Raw genomic sequence first — 16,076 nt, 5'->3', positions numbered from 1 at the left:
GTGTGGATCTCCACTGCCAATTCTTGTTCCTCGTCCGACTTTGCACCTGCATTTACTTTTTACATTTCTGATTGATGCAATGCAGGAATGCGCGCAGCAATTTAACGGACTCCTTTCTTTTTCTGTGAAAACCCCCTCTTTTTTACTGATTTTCAGTGATTACCCTTGTGCGTAGTCAGCATTAGCTTTGATTCGAGCTGTTTGTACTGCAGATGACAAATGTATAACCATACCAGGCAATGTTCAAACACTAACCATATAACGCAGAGAAGAGCAAACCAATAAAAATAGAGTCTTCATGTATATACACGGATATATTATCATCACCTGTAGTTTATAACTATTACTTAGAGAGTTTATAACTATTACTCAGAGCATCAGTAAGCATGGCAAGTATCTCATCGGCAGAGGGCCTAGCCTCAGGGGATTCATGAGTACAAGCCAAGGCCACCTCCAACACTCTCAATGCTTGAACCTTCGCTTGCCCTTCAACAAAATACTCGAAAAAATGGCAAGTCCCAGCTTTTATTTCTTCCACCCTTTCGACGATGCAGTGTATTTGATGAGGTGCCCTCGCACCACCCAATACATCGAAAACCATCACGCCGAAATCAAAGATATCCTCTTTTTGCGAACGCTTCTTCTTGCCATTTTCGACCCCCAAAGTGGTAGGCAAAGGTTTCTTTGCCCGGGCAATATTGGGGGTGTCAATGGTTCGAGCAAGCTGGGCAAAGCCATAATCAGAGAGATGGGCAGAGAAATTGGTACCAATAAAGACATTGGAGGACTTTATATTGCCATGGATATTGGATCGAAAGCGTCTGTCTTCAGTTGAGAGAGGCTGAGAATGAATGAAGGATATAGCGCTCGCAACATGTAGGATGATCCTTGCTCTCATTTGCCAGTTCAATTGGGTGTGTCCTAGGTCTCTGGCTCCTACAAAGAAATTTTCCACTTTAGATGAGAAGGTTAAAAAAAAAAGACGCATTATATAATGGTATTTTCATGTCAGTATACCATTACCCTCGACTTAGTAAGAAAATAATGAATGTGCATGATGCTGAAAGTTATATCAATAAGCGAGTCAATGCGGTACTTGGTAACTAAATACAAAGATATATCATGTACTATAGTAAACCACAGATAGGATCATTCCCAGCAGTATCGGATATTGGAGACGTATGTATACTATATATGTACATCGTAAAAGTTGGTACATTAAGTAATTTGGAAAATTGACTTGCTAAATTACCCAAAGAACTATAGCTCAGATCGACAAATACATGTATCATACATGCTAACAAAAAATCGACTTGTTCCCTGTACAAGGATGCAGTCTTCCTTTATAATTGGGGTGACTCTCAAAAATATGGAAATTTACGCGTATGCAGAGAGGTTTATAAGCTTTAAGATATTCTGTAACTTAGTTATGTAACTTTGGTACCAACACAGAACAGGAATATTATACAATCACTACCTGCATGAACATCAAAAGGGATATAAGATAATAGCAGGGACAGTACATGTAATTACATTAAAACATAGAGAGATGTAGATATGTGTATAAGTAAGTATATGCGCGTGTTTAACATTTGCAGCTTGTTGCATCAAGTTGACTTTAATAAAACTTTTTAAAGCTAATTTAGATATTTCCAAAGTAAAAACAAGGAATACACATTATTTAATAAGACCTTCTCTCACAATTGATATGAATAGGAATATTAGTCGAATATTAACCCCTATTCAAATGTAGTTCTTACTGTACGAGTTTTCCATGTGTAATATTTTGGAAATTCTCAGAAAAAAAATGTCCTTGGTACAAAAAAATGGTGCCTCGCGACTGAACCGAATGTTTCCATTGCATGCAACGTGATGTTGGTTATCAATTTCTGAGGACACCAGTACCCCGTTCATCTATAGAAAGCATTAATCAACGTCAGATTGCTTCGCATCTTCCCGCATGCACTGTTTTAATGCTGCAGAGCCCTATTTCTACATGCCAGGATTGAATATCTAAATAGATATAACGATTATATTCTCCCTCAAAAAACACACACATAACCAATCCTAAAAATTTGTTCTTAATTTTCTTCATAAGATCTCCTCGAATACTGAAAAAAAAATATGAACATGAATACGATAAATTTTTACCTGCAAGAAGATCAGCAAGACTCCCCATAGGATAATAGTTGCATAATACGAGCTTGGTCCTCTTCGAATAAACGTAAGCCCGAACGGGGACCAAGTAATCGCACTGCCAGCAAACAGCAGCCACCCTCTCCACCCTCTTCCCAAAATCTGTCCTGCCAACAGCCACCTTCCTAAATCTCTTAGTAGCAAACGTCGACCCATCTAAAAGCACGATCTTTTCAGTTATACCAAGGCTGCTCATACCAAGAACCTGCACGGATGATCGCAGCACTTCTTTTAGCCCTAGACTGCTCCCACCGCCGCCTCCACCACAAAACGTTAAAGGAAACTCTCCTGCTATGCCACACCAACCCTCTTCGTCGTCGTCAGATTGGTTGACAGAGTAAAGGGATTGAGTATTGGTCTTGCCACTGTGTGGTTCCTTTTTGTATGAAGGGCTTGCGGTCCTTTGCCATTGTTGCTGCTGCCTCCTCTTCGCTTCGAGGACTCTTGACATCATTGTTCTCTTTATGGTTAATTAACATGCACAACAGCGAATCTCCCTGCGGATATGCAAGGCTTGTGTGGATCCTGAAGTTTTGAGTTCTGCGCGCCTCAGGATAGATTTACCTCTCCCATGAAGGGAAACCATGTCGTGTTATATAACTAAATATAATAGTCCACGAAAAGAAAATTAAGCTTATTCAACCAATTAACTCAGGAGAATGCATAACAAAGAAACAGGAGACTATTGGTTCTCAATTACTGTCATGTGGACGCTTTTGGACTCAGGAAGGGCCAAAAAGGGAATCTCTGGAAATAACAAGGCCACTATGTTAGTTTCTAGTTATAGATTACTCAATAATGATTCAGAATCTGCCTTGGATGGAGAAACCAAGAAACAGCTAATATAACAATGAAGTCTTTTTCCTAGATAGATTCGAGTTTTACATTATGGACAGATTCATATAAGCTTTCATATGTATAGTTTAAGATAGCTGGCGATCAAAATTCCTTAGTAAGTCAGTCCTTTTCAGACATGGTGGACATATTCCTAAGTACTAACAACATTTACTGTCTGCAAAATACATCACGTCAATGCATTCAGAATTGCCAAAAATGTCTTGAGGAGAGGGGTGGGGGTTGGGGGTTGGGGGGGTGTTAGGATACACACCAACAATAACGACTTGAACGGAGACGTAACACACAGAATAAAGGCACAAAAATCAATCACAGTACTCACAGATATACGCGGTTCACTTCTTCGGAGCTATTCTACGGTGCAACGACGACGCCAAATTCTTTTATATCCCAAAAGAATAAATCAAAGAGAACACCCTCTCTTGATCAGATACACTCCAAGAACTCTCACAATCTCTCTCTGTGTTTTCTCTCTTACTCTTCTATGAGAGGAGTTGTTTTTAGGATGAGATTTCCTTACCCACCACCTTTTTTATTTTTTCTCAAAAAACGGCAACTTTCGGTGCCTAACTGTCCTTTGTCAACAAAGAGCGGCTGACAATCTCCCAATTGAAGATTTGATTGAGTATCAATCATATATTCACATCATTCTTGATTGCATCATCCGGATGTCTTGTATCTTTGGCGTCTTGCACTGTCCTCAACATTCTCAACGGAGGCCATATGAGGCTGCATACAGCCTTACATTCTCGAGCGGAACTGGCTTGGTCAGCATATATCGCAGCATATCGGCTGGATTGTATCTCGTATCAATCTTCACAAGCTTGAACTCGTTTCTACTTTACCATCTTCGTATGGCATGATGCTTCACGCCAACATGCTTGGTTCGAGCATGAAATACGTCGTTCTCTGATAAGTGAATGGCACTTTGACTGTCGCAGTGGATGAGGTATTTCTCAAAGCTCACCCCAAGCTCGAGAAGAAAAGTTTTCAACCATAGCAACTCATTTGCTGCCTCTGCTGCAGACACGTACTCTTCTTCGGTTGTTGACAAAGCCACAGTATCTTGTAGCTTGGATCCAACTTATCGCTCCACCACCCAAGATGAAGATGTAGTCGCTCGAACTCCTTCTCGAGTCTATGTCCCGGGCGTAGTCTGCATCACAAAAGCCCTCTAGTTGCAAATCTGTCCCGCCATACTCAAGACAACGATCAGATGAGCATCTCAAGTAGCGTAGAAGCCACTTGACCGCACCCCAGTGTTGGTTCCCGGGATTGCTCATGAAGCGACTCACAACTCTCACTCATTGTGCAATATCCGGCCTCGTGCACACTATCGCATACATCAAACTCCCGATGACAGATGCGTATGATATGTTGGCCATGAACTCATGCTCTTCAGCAGTCTCTGGTGCTTGCGTCTTTGATAGCTTGAAATGACTTTCAAACGGCGAGCCTACCGGTTTAGCTTTCTCCATGCCAAACTTTTTAAGAATCTTCTCAATATATACCTTCTGAGACAACATCAGCCTCTGTGTTGATCTGTCTCTGATGATCCTCATCCCAAGAATCTGATTTGCTAGACCTAAATCCTTCATCTCGAAGCACTCGGAAAGACGCCCCTTGAGTTCTTCAATGCGGGCCAAGTCGGGCCCGGAAATCAGCATGTCATCAACATAAATCAAGAGTATCACATAGGATTCGCCATATCTCTTGATGAAGCAGCAGTGGTCTGTGTCGCATTTGAGAAAACTGTTCTCCTACATAAAGTTCTCGAACTCTCTTGATGAAGCAGCAGTGGTCTGTGTCGCATTTGAGAAAACTGTTCTCCTACATAAAGTTCTCGAACTTCATGCACCACTGTCGCGGAGCTTGTTTCAGTCCATACAAGCTCTTGCGCAGGCGACACACGAGACCCTCCCTACCTCGTTCCTCAAAGCCCACTGGTTGATGCATATAGATCTCTTCCTCCAAATCTCCATAAAGGAATACCGTCTTCACATCCATCTGCTCTAGATGGAGATCTCGAATTGCCACAATGCTCAGCATAGTCCGGATCGTTGTCAACTTGACGACGGGAGCGAAAACGTCATAATAGTCTATCCCTGCTTTCTGGTCATAGCCCTTCACTACAAGCCTCGCCTTGTAGCGACTCCGTCCATCAGCTTCATCATTGACCCGATAAATCCACCGATTGTGAAGAGCTTTTCTTCCTCTTGGAAGCTTTACGAGCTCCCAAGTCTCATTCTTCATCAATGACTTCATTTTTTCCTTCATGGCAGACTCCCGCTAGCCCCGAACTTTGCCGGTCTGCTGTACCTCCTCATAGCTTTCGGCTCACCATTGTTAGTCAGGAGAAGATAATTAATGGTAGAAATATACCTCTCTGGCACCCTTGAATTTCTTGGAGCTTTGCGAATTGCGATCGGCAACTCTGCTGGATCCTGCTACTATACATCCGGCACGTTCTCTTGGTCTCTGTCTTCTATGATGATAGGTATTTTACCGCCGTCTTCACTGTCAATAATATCTGAGAAAAGAGAGGGAGATAGTTGACTCCCACTCACCTCCTTGGTCTTGTACACCACATTCTCATGGAATACGACGTCATGACTGTGCACCATCTTGCGTGCATCGTGATCCCAGAAACGGTACCCATACTCATCTCCTTCATAGCCAATGAAAGAGAGCTTCTTTGACTTTGGATCAAGTTTTGACCGGTCTGTAAGATTGGTTATGACATAGGCATCACAACGAAATACTCGTAAGTGCTCTAGTTTCAGTTTCTTTCCGGTCCAAGCCTCTTCAGGTATTCGATAACTGAGAACCGCGGATGGCCCGCAGTTGATCAAGTATGCAACAGTATTGATAGCTTCGGCCTAAAAACTCTTGGGCAATCCGGAGTGTATCCTCATACTTCTGGTGCGCTCCAAGATAGTGCGATTCATACGCTCCGCCACTCCATTGTGCTGAGGTGTGTCTGGGACGGTCTTCAGTCTCCTAATCCCATGGGACGAGCAGAAGTTTTTGAACTTCTGGCTGCAATACTCGTCTTCATTATCAGATTTTAGGCACTTCAGCTTATTACCTGTTTTGTTCTCCACACAGGCAAGCCACTTCTTGAAGACGATGAAAACATCTGACTTGTGCTTCAAAAAGAACCCCACAATTTTCTTATAGCATCATCAATAAAAGTGACAAAGTAAAGAGAATTTCCAACATATGGGACTTGCGCAAGTCCCCACACGTCGGTGTGTACCAACTCTAATTTCTGCAGTTTTAGAGCCGGTCCGGTCTTGTTGAAGCTCACCTTATTTTGTTTGTCTAGGATGCAGTCCTCAAAGAAAGTCAGATCGGTCTTGTTCAGACCCGAAAGCCTCTCTCCCGCGGCCATAATCTGCATCCCCTTCTCGTTCATGTAGCCAAGTCGTCGATACCAAATCATACAGTCAACGGATTATGATGATGATGCTTGTCCTGCGGCAAGCAAGCGGTCGATCTTCCCATTGGCGATGTAGAGAGACCCCTCACGTTTGTCGTGTGTCACCACCAGGGCACCCTTGGACACCTTACAGCTTCTCTGCTCAAAGGATACTCTGTAACCGGAGTCAGTCAATTACCCGACTGATATAAGATTTCGCCTGAGATCCGGTACATGCCGAACGTCGTTCAGTATTAAGGTGGTCCCGTCGTTCATCTTGAGGGTATAATTTTCTTTCCCGGAAACCTTGCAAGGTTGATTGTCGTCAAAATAGACTGTCCCTAAGTCTTTCTTCACGAACGATGAAAGCAGTACTCCACGGTGCAACGACGACGCCAAATTAAACACAGTACTCACAGATATACGTGGTTTACTCCTTCGGAGCTACTCCACGGTGTAACGACGACGCCAAATTTTTTTATATCCCAAAAGAATAGATCAAAGAGAACACCCTCTCTTGATCAGATATACTCCAAGAACTCTCACAATCTCTCTCTGTGTTTTCTCTTACTCTTCTATGAGAGGAGTTGTTTCTGGGATGAGATTTCCTTACCCACCACCTTTTTCATTTTTCTCAAAAAACGACAACTTTCGGTGCCTAACTGTCCTTTGTCAACAAAGAGAGGCTGACAGGGGGGGAGAATAATTGCTTCCTGCCTTGTTAGCGCCCTACAAAACAACACCTCTTAGTGTTTTCAACGACGAATGGTCACTGGTTTCAGCCTTCAGAATTCAAGAATCGCCGAATAACAAAGTAGGTCCCCAACACTGACCGATAAACCCCCATGTTGATCATAGGCAAGTGTTTTCTACACAATATTTCCGTGCTCTTTCAGGGTTCAGACCCTGCAGGCCCCCTTTCACTTACCTTTGCCGTTGTAACACGCACTGTTTAATACGCGCTCATGCGATGTGGAGGTAAACTAGGCCGAGAGAATATATTTGTTGCGATATATGTGAACGTGGGGGCCACTACGTGAATGAATCGGTGCAAGCAGCAAAGCAAAGGGACCCGATGATTCTCTCATGCTATAAATAATAGCGTGAGGTCTTCTTAGGTCGGTGTGCAAGGAAAGAATAGCAGAGAGAAAAATCGGCGCAAGGCTGTGTGAGGTTTTTGGCGGATGTGTGAGGTGAAATACAGAGGGTTCTTGAGCAGCTTTTGAGTGAGGAATTGAGAAATTGGTTGAGGATTATTTGTGAGATCTTGTGTGGTTGTAAACCTATTTGTATTCTTTTTCTCTTTACTAGTAGATCTCCCCCTCCTTGGCTCATAGTCGTAAGCAATTTACCGAACCACGTAAAACTTGTGTGATTTGCTGTTTGTGACCATTGTAATAGTTTATTAGGTTCCCTCGACAAGTCAGTCCTAGAACTGATGAGAGAAAGAGCTGATATCTCACTTTGTTGAGATATTCGCTTCAGATTCTTATTTCCTTAGTGAGACGGGAATTCTTATTGTGATATTTCTCTCTTATTGTGCACCAGAAACTCTAACGAAATTTCTGCTGCGCACAACAATATATTCCTGATCATTACAAGGTGAAGTACAGATGTTCCTCTTTTTTTTACATCCTCACATAGAACTTGTACTACTCTTCTCGGCCAATGGCCATAGGTATCCTTATGTGTTACAGCTAGAAGAAGAAATTTTCCTTTTTTTTGGATAAACTTCATCATTCATACTTTAGTGGTGCCTAGTGCTTAATGAGCCATTATGATAATTTTTATTTTGTTAGCATAAATGGATAGCTTTTGTTTGTCTTTAATCGGTTATCAGTAAGATTACATACTAATGCATCCAAGCAGAAAATGGAGAAAAGAACAATCATGTGAAGCGTACGCACCAGCACTTACTTCTCTTCTGCCCCGCCCCCAATCCTGTATGCTGTATTGAAAATGGCCAAAGTTGGCTTATGGCATACGAGCATACCTTGTTTTTGGCATGGTGATGCACATCAAAACTCAAGGTAAATAATGTACGTAGACCCGAGAAGAGAAAGTATATTGAAGCAAAATATAGAGGAAAGAAAAAAGAAAAGAAAATTTGACTATTGAAGCAACAGTAACAGGTTTTTAAGCAAATCCACAAATGAGAATGAGGGAGAAAGGTCTCTCTTGTAAGTCGCAACCTAACATTCAATTAAACAGTTGAGTGAACATGCCAAATCTCTTGCAGAACGTGTTGAAGATCAACACCAGCCCATTTCAAAGCCCAATCTGTTTTCAACCCAGGGAAAATAAAAACCCAAATTTATTTCATCTAAGCCCAAGACAATGGAAGCTTCTCAACAAATGTGGAAGACATACATTTTAAGAGAAAACTATAGAAGGATGTAGAAAGAATATCTTTTAGGAGAAGTGTGTAGAATGTGGTATTAATGTATGTCTAGGATTGATTCTTCCACACACTTCCTAGCCCTAAATTGACTAATCAAAAGGTTCGGCTAGAAGAAAAGAACGTATGAAATGAAACCCAACAAATTCACATAATTAGGGGAAAAGAGAAACCTCAAAATAGGGGAATAGTCAATTCAAATCATGCGAGCCTACTGAAGCAAAGGAACAAAACCTATCATGTTCGTTTGGCAAAAGAGCAGGGCATAATTGTTTTGTTGCCTGAGTCACCAAGAAAAAAAGACTTAATAGTTAGAATACGGGAAATATAAATGCTGAGATAAATGAAATGTATTGGTCTAAAAGGCCATATTAACTCAAACAGCACAAGGGCCCAACATTGGACAAGGCAAATGAGAAGGAACCTGTACTCCTATGAGAGGTAGCAACAACGTGCAGCTAGGTTGATGTTAATCATATAACATTAACTTATTAATCATATAAGGGTTATCTACGTTTTTCTTAAAAATGACTACTATTTGATGCCTTGAAGTTATATTTTGATCATTTGATGCCCTAAAGTGCAAAAAGGTTAGTTGATGTTAATTCTATCCAAGTACCATGTGTAGATTGTGTGTTATTTTGAGGTAATAATAACCTTTTATCCTTTAAATAAAACAGTGAAGCATTTGGTTCAAAAATTTGAAGGGGATTAGGCCAGACTATTTAGTCCATTAAAATAAAATAGTCCATACATTTCGGAGGAAATAAGTGAGGAGAGGGGTGTAATTATAGCCCTACGACTATTTCTTATTTGGGATTAGATCTAGAAAGACCTTCTTATCCCTTAACTTTCATAAAACAATTATATAAGTACGTTCTCCGCTCTAATTATTTCCTTCATCTGTAACTATCGTATACTGAACTAAAAAATTAATAAAAAAAAATCGGAAGATCAGTACTCCTCAGATAAATGAAAACGGAACAAACCAGTAAGCATATCACTTAACTTACAATGTGAGTATGTTAGTTATTTGGTAAATTAAATAGTACACTCAAAGTTATCATGGCATATTTTTCTCGTTGCTTGATATTGCATCACTCTTCGGATCTGCAGCATGTGCTGCTAGGTTTTGTTGACATCGTGCAGACATTTTTTATGAATTTGCTCACATTTTGCTATGCCGAATTTTAACATATGGCTAATTATGTTTAGTTATGCTAACATTTTTTATGAATTTGCTGACGAACAAAACATAGACATGTCGAATTAGCTTTAACTGAATTTATTTTTTGATGGTCTATTTTATTGTTCAATCAGGTTGTTTTGCATCGTAGAATTCTCCAAAGCAATGCTATAATTTGACCCAGGCTTTATTAGTGTTGTGCGTAGTGGAAATTTCAGCAGCACCTCGGCAGCATAACAAGAGAGTAAGATCACAATAGGAATTCCCGTTTCACCAAGGAAACAAGAACCAAAATTAAAATATCTCAACTAAGTAGGATATCAGCTCTTCCTCTCATCAGTTCTAAGACTAACCTGTCGAGGGAACCTAAATAAGCTATTACAAATCACACAAACAGCGAGACAAACTAATTTTACGTGGTTCGACAAATAGCCTACGTCCACGGGGCAAGGAGGGGGGATCTACTATTAGAGAGAGAATACAAATAGGATTTACAATCACACAAATTAAACCCTCACACAACCTCTCAAATCTCTCACAAATGTCTCCCTCAAAAGGATGCCGCCAAAACCCGCCGAAAAGCCTCTGCAATTTTCTTCTTCAGCCGACTTTACACGCGGTTTTCCCTTCTACTCTGCACCCCGCCCAAGCCAGAAGCCCCTCTTTGCGCACGCCCAAAAACCTAGGAGAAATAAAAGGGTCCTTCTATAGCTAGAAACGTGGGTGTGGCCCACGATCTCCTTATGCTGCTGAACAATGAGAACGTTGTGGCCCTATGAAATCTCTTCACACGCTTTTCTCCTAATTGAGAACGTGGTGGCTGGTGGCCCCCACACCATAATTCTTCACCTCGACAAAGTTTTTTTCAAAACAGAGCCGACACCAAAGCATCCAAATATCTCACTTGTTGTATTCAGTACGCTATGAAGTTAATTCACGACAACAGACTCAATTCACAACAAGTCGAGACCCAAATGAGAATGAGATCACTCTCCAAACGTCAGTATCTACTCACCAAATTGGCTGCATCATAAATACTACCTACGTATCCTCTTGCCCAAGAAATCAAGCCTCGTGTAGTTCACCCAAATGGTAGCCAATGGCCTCAACAATCACGAATATACAACAAGTTTCGACAATGATCAAACTTATTGCTCAGAACCACCTTAGTGAGCATATCCGTCGGATTATCCTTCGTGTGAACTTTCACAATCTCCACATTACCATCTTCAAGAACATTCTGAACGAAGTGATAGCGAACATCAATGTGCTTCGACCTCGCATGAAAACTCTGATTCTTCGCCAAATAGATAGCACTCATGCTATCACAATAAATAGTGACGGACCACTGCGATATACCAAGTTCCTCTAAAAGTCCTCCAAGCCAAATAGCCTCTTTCACAGCCTCCGTAATCGCCATATATTTTACCTCCGTCATAGACAAAGCCACCGTAGACTATAAGGTGCATCTACAATACACCGGCGTACGGTTCAAAATAAACACATACCCCGTAGTAGACCGGCGCTTATCCAAATTCCTAACATAATTCAAATCAACATAGCCAATGCATAGCTGCCCACCACATACCACGTAGTATACCGGTGCTTATCCAAATCACTGGCATAATCCAAATCAACATAGCCAATGCATAGCTACCCACTTGTAGTTTCCCGCTCATAAACTAAACCAACATTGACAGTACCTCTAATGTACCTCAAAATCCATCTCACGGGGTCTCAATGACTCACTCCTGGATCATGCATGTATCTCGAAACCATACTCACCTACTGTGACAAATCTGACCTCGTACATACAATCGCGTACATCAAACTGCCAACCGCGCTCGCATATGGAGTCTTCAACATCAACTCTCGATCTTTAACTGTCTTCGGTGAAAGATCAGCTGAAAGCTTCACATGGTCTCCCAATGGTATACTAACTGGCTTTGTATCCATGCTAACATGAAATCGTTGTATAACCTTCTTCAAATAAGCTACCTGTGTCAAATAAATTCCGTCCTTCTTCTTGTCTCTGTCGATCTCCATCCCTAAAATGCTCTTCGCCTCACCCAAATCCTTCATCTCAAACTTATTTGAAAGTTGTGTCTTCAACTCATCTATAGCATATCTGAAAATAGAGACAACTAACATATCATCGACATAAAGTAACAAATAGATGTACGCACCTCCTTTCAACTTGCGAAAATATACGCAATGATCAAACTGGCTCCGAGTGTATGAATGACCAATCATAAAATCATCGGATCGTCTATACCACTATCGAGGAGACTGCTTCAAACCGTATAGCGATTTTTTCAATCTGCAAACCAACTTTTCCTTCCCTACAACTTGGAATTTCAATGACTGGGTCATATATATTTCTTCATCAAGATCACCATGAAGAAATGTTGTCTCACATCCAACTGATCTAACTCCAAACCATATTATGCCACCAAAAGCTAGCAAAATCCGAATCGAAGAATGCTTTACCATCAGAGAGAAAACCTCATTATAATATATTCTTTCCTCCTGTGCATAGCCCTTTGCAACCAACCTAGCTTTGAACCTCAATGGAGTGCCTTCAATGCCCTCCTTTTTCGTATATACCCACTTGTAATCAATTGCCTTTCGCCCCTTTAGAAGCTCAACAAGCTCCCATGTATCATTCTTGTGAAGAGACTACATCTCTTTCTGTATAGCTACCTGCCATGAATCAGCCTCCGGAGTCTGCTCGGCCTCTCTGAATGTAGTAGGCACTAAATCATCGATACTCTCCATCGGAAGTGCATATGTAACTACTGTATCGGTATACCGTGCTGCCATCCGTATGTCTCTCCTCTATCTCCAAACCGCAATAGAATCCTGAACCTGAGCTGTCGGTCTCTGATCCTACACATCAGTACCTGTATCTTCCGTGTCACTGTCCTGCTCGCCTGGCGTCATCTCAGTCGGCACTCTAATGAATACTGCACCATCTGAACACTATGGAGCCATATCGATCTCCACCACCTACGATATCTCCTCTGTCGGGTCACTCTCCACTTAATGAGAGCTGAAAAGCTCTAAGATAGAAGCCTCATCGAATGTGATGTCCCTACTCAGCATAATCTTTCTATCAACTGGATTTCATAACTTGTATCCCTTGACACCATACTTGAATTCTACAAATATGGTATTCCTAGCTCTAGGTTCTAACTTATCGATTCTAACATGATAATATGCAGGGCCCAAATACCTTGAGCTGGTCATAATCATGTACTGGCTCTCCCGACCATATCTTCATAGGGGTAGTCCTCTCAATTGCAGATGAAGATAGCCTATTAATGAGGTGGCTCGCATATGTAATCTTCATAGGGGTAGTCCTCTCAATTGCAGATGAAGATAGCCTATTAATGAGGTGGCTCGCATATGTAAGTGTCTCAGCCCAAAAGATCTTCTCCAAATCACTCTGTGATAATAAATATCAAACCTTCTCTAACAAAGACCGATTTAACCTCTCTGCAACCCCATTCTGCTGTGGTGTATGACTAACCGTGAAGTGTCTCTCTATGCACTCGTCTCGACATAGCTGCTGAAAGGGATCTGATGTGTACTCACCACCGTTGTCGGATCATAACGTCTTGATCTTTCTCTCAGTCTGTAGTTCCAATCTCTTCTTTTACTCCACAAATAAATCTAGGACTTTATTCTTATGCTTCATGGTGTACACCCAATAACGCTTAGAATAGTCATCTATGAACGTGACGAACCAATATCGACCACCAAGTGATGCAGTCTTGATGGGACCCTAAACGTCTGTGTGCACATAGTCCAGAATAACCATCGTCTGATGAATGGCTCTCCCGAACTTCACCTTCATCTTTTTGCTAAGAATACAGTGCTCACAGAACTCTCGTCTGATGAATGGCTCTCCCGAACTTCACCTTCATCTTTTTGCTAAGAATACAGTGCTCACAGAACTCAATCTTCTCACTCTTGGCTCCCTTCAATAGTCCCTACTTGCACAGTGCCTGTAGTGACTTCTCACCTGTGTGTCCTAACCTGTAATGCCAAAGCCTGCTCATGTCCATCTCTGAAATAGCTGAAGCAACCTGGCCAATCTCGGTGCTCCCCTTTAGATAATACAGGTTTCGACTGCGGACTCTCTTCATCACCACCAAAGATCCCTTAGTAATCTTTGCTACAGAGTCTTTAAATGTCACCTTGAATCCTTTTACCTCCAAAGCTCCAACTGAGATAAGATTTTTCTTCAGCTGAGGAACAAATCTCACCTCTTTTAATTCACGGACTACTCCATCGTGCATCCGAATCCTCACAGTACTTATTCCAAAAATGCCATAGGATTGATCATTTCCCATGACTACAACTCCCACAACGAGCTTCTCAAAAGATGCAAACCAATCTCGTCTAGGGGTCACATGATAGGTAGTATTGGAATCAAGCATTCAATCTGATGCATCCAAGTAGTTCACCTCCAGAGTAATCAGTAGAGAAAAGCTTGAATCATTGGAATCATCGCCTTTCATAATATTCACCTCATTGGCCTTCGGGCTCTTTTTCTTGTCATTCTCCTTCTCCTTGAGCTTTGGGCAGTCCCTCTTCTAATATCTCAGTTCTTTACAGAATGCACATTGGTTCTTTACTAATTGGTGGTGGCTTCTTGACTTTGACCTCTCTCTATTACCACCTTTCAGATATGGGCTTCTACCTCTCGTCGACAAGGCCTCGCCTGGAGTACTAGCATGGAAAGTCTCCTTGTCCTTCCTCCTCAAATCATAGTTTGTCAAAGCATTAGTTACTTCACTATAGCTGAGAGAAGATCTCCCGTTCAAAAAGTAAGCACAAATGTATAATACTCCTCATCCGGTAAGGAGCCCAATAAGATAATAGCCTTATACTCATCCGAAATCTTCTCATCAACATTTGCCAAGTCCGACAATAACTTCATATAGTTATTCACATGAGCCGCAAGCGAGGTGCCTCTGGACATCTGGAATCTGAATAACCTACACAGCAAATACAACCGGTTCTCAACATTCTTCGTAAGGTACTTATTGTTGAGAATTTCCCACAGCTTCATTGCAGATGTCACCACAATCACATCATACTTCAGCTCCTGTTCCAAATAGGACCTGATCACCCCATAAGCGTTCCTATTCATCTTTTCTCATATCGCCTCTTTATATTTTGATGGTCTCTCATGGACAATGACGGTCTCCTCCAAGTTCTGAGCATTGAGCGCATCTTATACATCGCTCATCCACAAATCAAAGTTGATTTTACCGTCATATTTCACCACACTAATTTTGGTGTTCTGAAAACCAACTTAAGCTGTACTCGCCATCAACTTGCTGTTTTTACCTTCTTCTCTCATTGCAAACTAACTCCAAGTTATAGAGAAAGAATCAAACTTTGATAGAAATTAAAAATTACCCAACTAAATCCTAGATCAGATTCCAAATAGATCTCCTGCGAAATCTCCAACGGTAACTCCCAATGCTATCTCCACCGAAGCCTAGAACTCTAAAAACCAAGTTTCACACAAGAATCTTCCTCCACCTAATTCCAATAACCCTAGATCTGAAATCTGGGCTTTGATACCACTTGTTGTGCACCGCGAAACTTTCGACGGCACCTCAGTAGCATAACAAGAGAGTAAGATCACAATAGGAATTACCGTACCAAGGAAACAAGAACAAAAAGTAAAATATCTCAACAAAGTGGGATATCAACTCTTCCTCTCATCAGTAGGACTGATCTATCGAGGGAACCTAAATAAGCTATTACAAATCACACAAACAGCGAGACAAACTGATTTTACGTGGTTCGGTAAATAGCCTACATCCACGGGGCAAGGAGGTGGGAGATCTACTATTAGAGAGAGAATACAAATAGAGTTTACAATCACACAAATTAAACCCTCGCACAACCTCTCAAATCTCTCACAAATGTCTTCCCCAAAAGGATGCAACCAAAACCCGTCGAAAAGCCTCTGCAATTTTCTTCTTCAGCTGACTTTA

Source organism: Asparagus officinalis, chromosome 6, assembly GCF_001876935.1.
Source record: "Asparagus officinalis chromosome 6, Aspof.V1, whole genome shotgun sequence".
Lineage (NCBI taxonomy): Eukaryota > Viridiplantae > Streptophyta > Magnoliopsida > Asparagales > Asparagaceae > Asparagus > Asparagus officinalis.
The sequence above is the reverse complement of the archived record's forward strand: the minus strand, read 5'-3'. Positions refer to the sequence as shown.